We start from the raw sequence: 6,385 nt of genomic DNA on the forward strand, positions 1-6,385 counted from the left end.
ATTTGGAAGTTTTTACATATTGTAATTTAAAACATACATTGAACATTTACTAAACAATAAACAACACATTTATTTAATAAACATTTTTTTTGCACTATTATTTAATAAACCTTTGATAATAGAAAAAAATATAATAAACAAATATATAGAATCAACCAACAACACTCACTGGTTACGTTTTTTTTACGATAAACAAAAAAACATATCACAAGCAATACTTCTGATTTTTAGTTTATGTTATTTTTATTTTACACAAAAGAAATAAAAAAAAAAAGACAAACTCACTGCGTTACTAAATTATATTTTTTTTTTATAAACATAAACAAACCACCGACGGAGGAAACAAACTACAAGTCCAAATTACACCAGCACTAATTTTATGCAGTAGCATTAAAATTCTATTTACCACATATATTAAAACACTCAATTATATTTTTATTTCGACACATATTATATTTATTTTTAATTATAAATATATTTTTTATATTATTTTTATATATTTTGTTTTTTTTAAAAAAATATATAAACACGAAGTAGCCAAAACGTAATCGCGGCGAAAACAAAGGAAGGCGAAGAAAAGTGCGCAAAAATGCAAATAACACAAAGAACACGACAATACACAAAATACACAAGAAAGACACGAAAAGCACACAAAAAGTCAACACGAACAACGAAGTTTACCGGTACGCTACACCAAAAAGCTCCGGTCAAATCAGTATATAAGAACGCGAATTTCACAAAGCAAACAACTTGCGTCTTGGAGATCAAACGATGAACAAGTTCAACTGGTCAAATTCGATCAAATCAGGAAATCTTAGTTCACAGGCTTAATCAGCCTAATCTGGTCAAGTTCGATCAAATCAGGAAAATCTTAGTTCACAGGCTTAATCAGCCTAATCTGGTCAATTCGATCAAATCAGGATAATCTTAGTTCACAGGCTAAATCAGCCTAATCTGGTCAATTCGATCAAAGTAGGAAACTAATTCTCATTTAATTTTTCTCTTTGATCATTTAGCCAAATTATTACATCCCTTAGTACGAAGGCAGGAGTCTTCATAACAAACAAGCCAGAACCAGTCGCCGAAACATCGTCATCTTTGACAGCAACTGATCTTAGGTGACATAAGTCCACCCTTACGGAATAAGTCACGCGCGGAAATCATAAATTTCTCAGATCCTTGGAAAATAATATTTTGTTTATCTGAATTATAACCATTATAATTTAATAATATAATTCTTATAATATATATATAATAATATTTTGTTTATCTAAAATTATAACCATTATAATTGTTTTGAATATTTTAAATAACTAAATAAAGTATTAATAAAATATATAAAATCTACGCTTTTATTTTGGTTCCTAAAGAAACTAGTCCCGAAGATATAAATTTTATTATAACGAACCTGGACAACCGCTTTGCATACCTCAGCAAATATAACGAACGAAAAAAGGTCGTTACAATTGGCGCCCGAGCAGGGACTGAGTTTCAAAAGGACTGAGTTTCAAAAGGACCGAGTTTCAAAAGGGCTAAGTTTCAAAAGGGACTGAGTTTCAGAGGGACTAGCAGAATTTGTCGCAAGGATACAAGGATTAAAACAATGTAAACCGGAAAATTATGATTTTATCATCATACTGAATAACACAAGCTAACGTTACCACAAGTTAAAATATAAACACAAGACGTCCAAAGATTAAATGCCTCATGTCAATCATGGCCTCATCATATGCTCATGACGTAGAACAGATAAGGAAGTGGTCGGTACGTTACGACGGAGGAAAGAATCCATTGGGTTTCATAGAAAGAATAGAAGAACTAGCAGATGTTTACGCTATTAACGTAAATCTAGTTCCCAAGATGATGCCTATACTTCTTGAAGATAGGGCACTAATGTGGCATCGCTGTAATAATAAGCATTGGCAGCTATGGACAAATTTCAAAATCGACTTCCTAAAATTTTTCATTTCCTCTAGATATTTTGAGAAATTAGAAGATGAGGTACGATTGCGGCTTCATAAACCAAAGGAAAAATTCAAGGATTATTTTATCGACATTCAAAATTTAATGCGACAAGCTTGCCTAAATCCAGATTCGCAATTAGAGCGAATATATCGCAACATGAATGCAAACTACAAAATGTACATCAAACATCAAGACTTCGCAAGTATAGAGGAATTAACAACACTTGCTGATGAATTTGAAGAACTTCACACAACACAGCACAAAGTGAGTCGAGACCGTGTTCAAGAAGAAACTATCCACAGGTGTACAGTGGTCCAGTATCCACCAACGATGCCATTACAGAATACAATGAGACTCATGTCCATGACGCCAGTACGAGTTGAAGATATCTATAGTCTAAGCCCCGTATCACCTGTCCGGAACCAGCAGCAAAGTAACCAACAACATAACCAGTCAATAGATAAGCAAACAACAGCGGAAGTAAATAAAATTGCAACTTCGAAGACAGCATCCTTATCCAAGCCAAGTATAATACAAAGCACACAATGTCAGATTTACCCAGACAAGCATTCAATAAAACTGAGAGAAAATTTACAAGAACAAGCGCCATGTAAATGCCTTGTACCACCATCGCATGATCCAAAAGTAAACAAAGGGATACAAGAATTCCAAATCCCAGAAGCACAACGTCAGCGAAATTTAAAACATATCGAAGAAAATCCGAAAGTATTTAGTCTACCGCAATACACACAAGATCATCAAGAATCACAAACTCAAATACACAAGGCACAACGACAACCACGTCCAAGATATAACAAACAAAATCCAGAAGTATTTCATCCAATCCAAGTAATACCAGAGCAAGTGCAAGCGCATGAAATACAACCACAGCAAGTTCCGCAACACGTTACGCCTATCGAAGAAAATAAACCAGGACTTAGTAAACATCGAATTTCCAATGCATATTCTATACAAGATCACGTAAACCTACAACTGCAAATACAAGATGTACAACAACCACGAGAACAAAAGCGTCAAATCAAAGAGCATGATTTATCATCACGTCCAACACTGCCACAACGTTTAACGATAGTACCAGAGTCATCACATGTCAATCGTCCATTGTTACCAACTTCTACAAGTTCAGAATCATCGTCACAAATGCCACAGAGTCATTCGCAAAGTGATTTCAAATCATCGTTACAATCAAAGGAACTTGAACCCCAGCCGCCATATCCTGTCAATCAGCAACAAGCACCACGAGAAGCACCACCAAGAGATAATCACAAGTCTGGTCCATCATCATCTTCGTCATCAACTACATCGCCACAGAGGAATTCTGCTACAGTACAGCCAGTATCGAACAATCGTCAGGTACAACCTACAAGTTCATTAGATTCATTAGATATCAATGTTTTAGATAGTAAACTTAATATGAAACTATCAAACCAAGAAACTCAAGCAAAGGATAAAGTCAAGCGTGACAGTCAACAAGAACCATGGTCACCACAAGAGGAATGGAACGTCGTTCAACCAAGCAAAAAAGGAAACAAACCAGAAACTCTCGTGAGACGTCTAGGCACATTTAAACGAAAGGATGACCATCATTATGTCAAAAACCAAGATGATTACTACAAAATTTTCAAAAGTCCAAAGAAACGAAAGAGAAATCATGCCTCATTCTAAGAGAAATATTCGTATCAAAGCCCATCACCACCACCACCAGTGGTTGACGAACTATACAACGAATTAATGAATAATGCAGTCGAAGCACAACCACCAGTGGCAGATAACGTCAGAGAGATCAAGGATGAATGGCCACCCGAGTTAAACCAAGCTATCCGCGATGCCAATGGAAAACGAGGTGCAGGAAAAAGAATTAGTTTCAAACGTCTAGTACAAGGCAAAGTATACCAAGTGCAGATCAGCCGGAGAGGAGTAGCAAAAATACGAGTAAAATGAATTGTGCTACCAAAAAAAAAAAAATTTTTCAGTTCACCGAAGAAGGGAGAGAATGTAAAGGCTGAAATTCCATACAACAATTTCAACCATACATATACGTAAATACAAATCTGACGTCAGACCGTCAGCATAAAAACCAACACCAGCACTCACCCACCAAAATATAACATCGTAAATACCTGAAAAAAATAAGAAATATATTAATATATATTTGGTCACTGAAGTGTACAGACATTACCTGTGAGCCACTAGCGAGATGAACCGCGGGCATTGATTCGTAAACCGCACAAACCTAAAGAAGAAGCAATAAACAAAAAGTGAATTTTATGAATGAATTTGGAAGTTTTTACATATTGTAATTTAAAACATACATTGAACATTTACTAAACAATAAACAACACATTTATTTAACAAACATTTTTTTTGCACTATTATTTAATAAACCTTTGATAATAGAAAAAAATATAATAAACAAATATATAGAATCAACCAACAACACTCACTGGTTACGTTTTTTTTACGATAAACAAAAAAACATATCACAAGCAATACTTCTGATTTTTAGTTTATGTTATTTTTATTTTACACAAAAGAAATAAAAAAACACAAAATCACTGCGTTACTAAATTATATTTTTTATAAACATAAACAAACCACCGACGGAGGAAACAAACTACAAGTCCAAATTACACCAGCACTAATTTTATGCAATAGCATTAAAATTCTATTTACCACATATATTAAAACACTCAATTATATTTTTATTTCGACACATATTATATTTATTTTAATTATAAATATATTTTTATATTATTGTTATATATTTTATTTAAAAAAAAAAAATATAAAAACACGAAATAAACAAAACGTAATCGCGGCGAAAACAAAGGAAGGCGAAGAAAAGTGCGCAAAAATGCAAATAACACAAAGAACACGACAATACACAAAATACACAAGAAAGACACGAAAAGCACAAAAAGTCAACACGAACAACGAAGTTTACCGGTACGCTACACCAAAAAGCTCCGGTCAAATCAGTATATAAGAACGCGAATTTCACAAAGCAAACAACTTGCGTCTTGGAGATCAAACGATGAACAAGTTCAACTGGTCAAATTCGATCAAATCAGGAAATCTTAGTTCACAGGCTTAATCAGCCTAAACTGGTCAATTCGATCAAATCAGGAAAATCTTAGTTCACAGGCTTAATCAGCCTAATCTGGTCAATTCGATCAAATCAGGAAAATCTTAGTTCACAGGCTTAATCAGCCTAATCTGGTCAAGTTCGATCAAATCAGGAAATCTTAGTTCACAGGCTTAATCAGCCTAATCTGGTCAAGTTCGATCAAATCAGGAAAATCTTAGTTCACAGGCTTAATCAGCCTAATCTGGTCAATTCGATCAAATCAGGATAATCTTAGTTTACAGGCTTAATCAGCCTAATCAGCCTAATCTGGTCAAGTTCGATCAAATCAGGAAAATCTTAGTTCACAGGCTTAATCAGCCTAATCTGGTCAATTCGATCAAATCAGGATAATCTTAGTTCACAGGCTTAATCAGCCTAATCTGGTCAATTCGATCAAAGTAGGAAACTAATTTTCATTTAATTTTTCTCTTTGATCATTCAGCCAAATTATTACATCCCTTAGTACAAAGGCAGGAGTCTTCATAACAAACAAGCCAGAACCAGTCGCCGAAACATCGTCATCTTTGACAGCAACTGATCTTATGTATAATTCATATACTGAGGTGACATAAGTCCACCCCTACGGAAAAGTCACGCGCGGAAATCATAAATTTCTCCAATCCTTGGAAAATAATATTTTGTTTATCTGAATTGTAACCATTATAATTTAATAATATAATTCTTATAATATATAGATAATAATATTTTGTTTATCTAAAATTATACCCATTATAATTGTTTTGTTTTTTTTGAATAATTAAATAAAGTATTAATAAAATATATAAAATCTACGCTTTTATTTTGGTTCCTAAAGAAACTAGTCCCGAAGATATAAATTTTATTATAACGAACCTGGACAACCGCTTTGCATACCTCAGCAAACATAACGAACGAAAAAAGGACGTTACAATTGGCGCCCGAGCAGGGACTGAGTTTCAAAAGGACTGAGTTTCAGAGGGACTGAGTTTCAAAAGGACTGAGTTTCAAAAGGACTGAGTTTCAGAGGGACTGTAACATTTATCGCAAATAATCCAGGACAAAAATCACATTGGTAAAAATTAAACTCAAGGAAATCAAGTATGTCTATGGAACATAAAACAAGGGTCGACATTGGCGACCAAGAACTTCGAAGACCTACCACGCCGAGTAAATCCTGGTTGTACCACTTACGGAAGGATGAATTAATCCACTACTTGGCCGAAATGCAACTAGAAACGAGTGGATCCGTAGATGAATTACGAAAAAGACTAGCAGCATACATCGACGAAGAAG

This window comes from Teleopsis dalmanni, chromosome 1 (genome assembly GCF_002237135.1).
Source record: "Teleopsis dalmanni isolate 2A chromosome 1, ASM223713v2, whole genome shotgun sequence".
Taxonomy (NCBI): domain Eukaryota; kingdom Metazoa; phylum Arthropoda; class Insecta; order Diptera; family Diopsidae; genus Teleopsis; species Teleopsis dalmanni.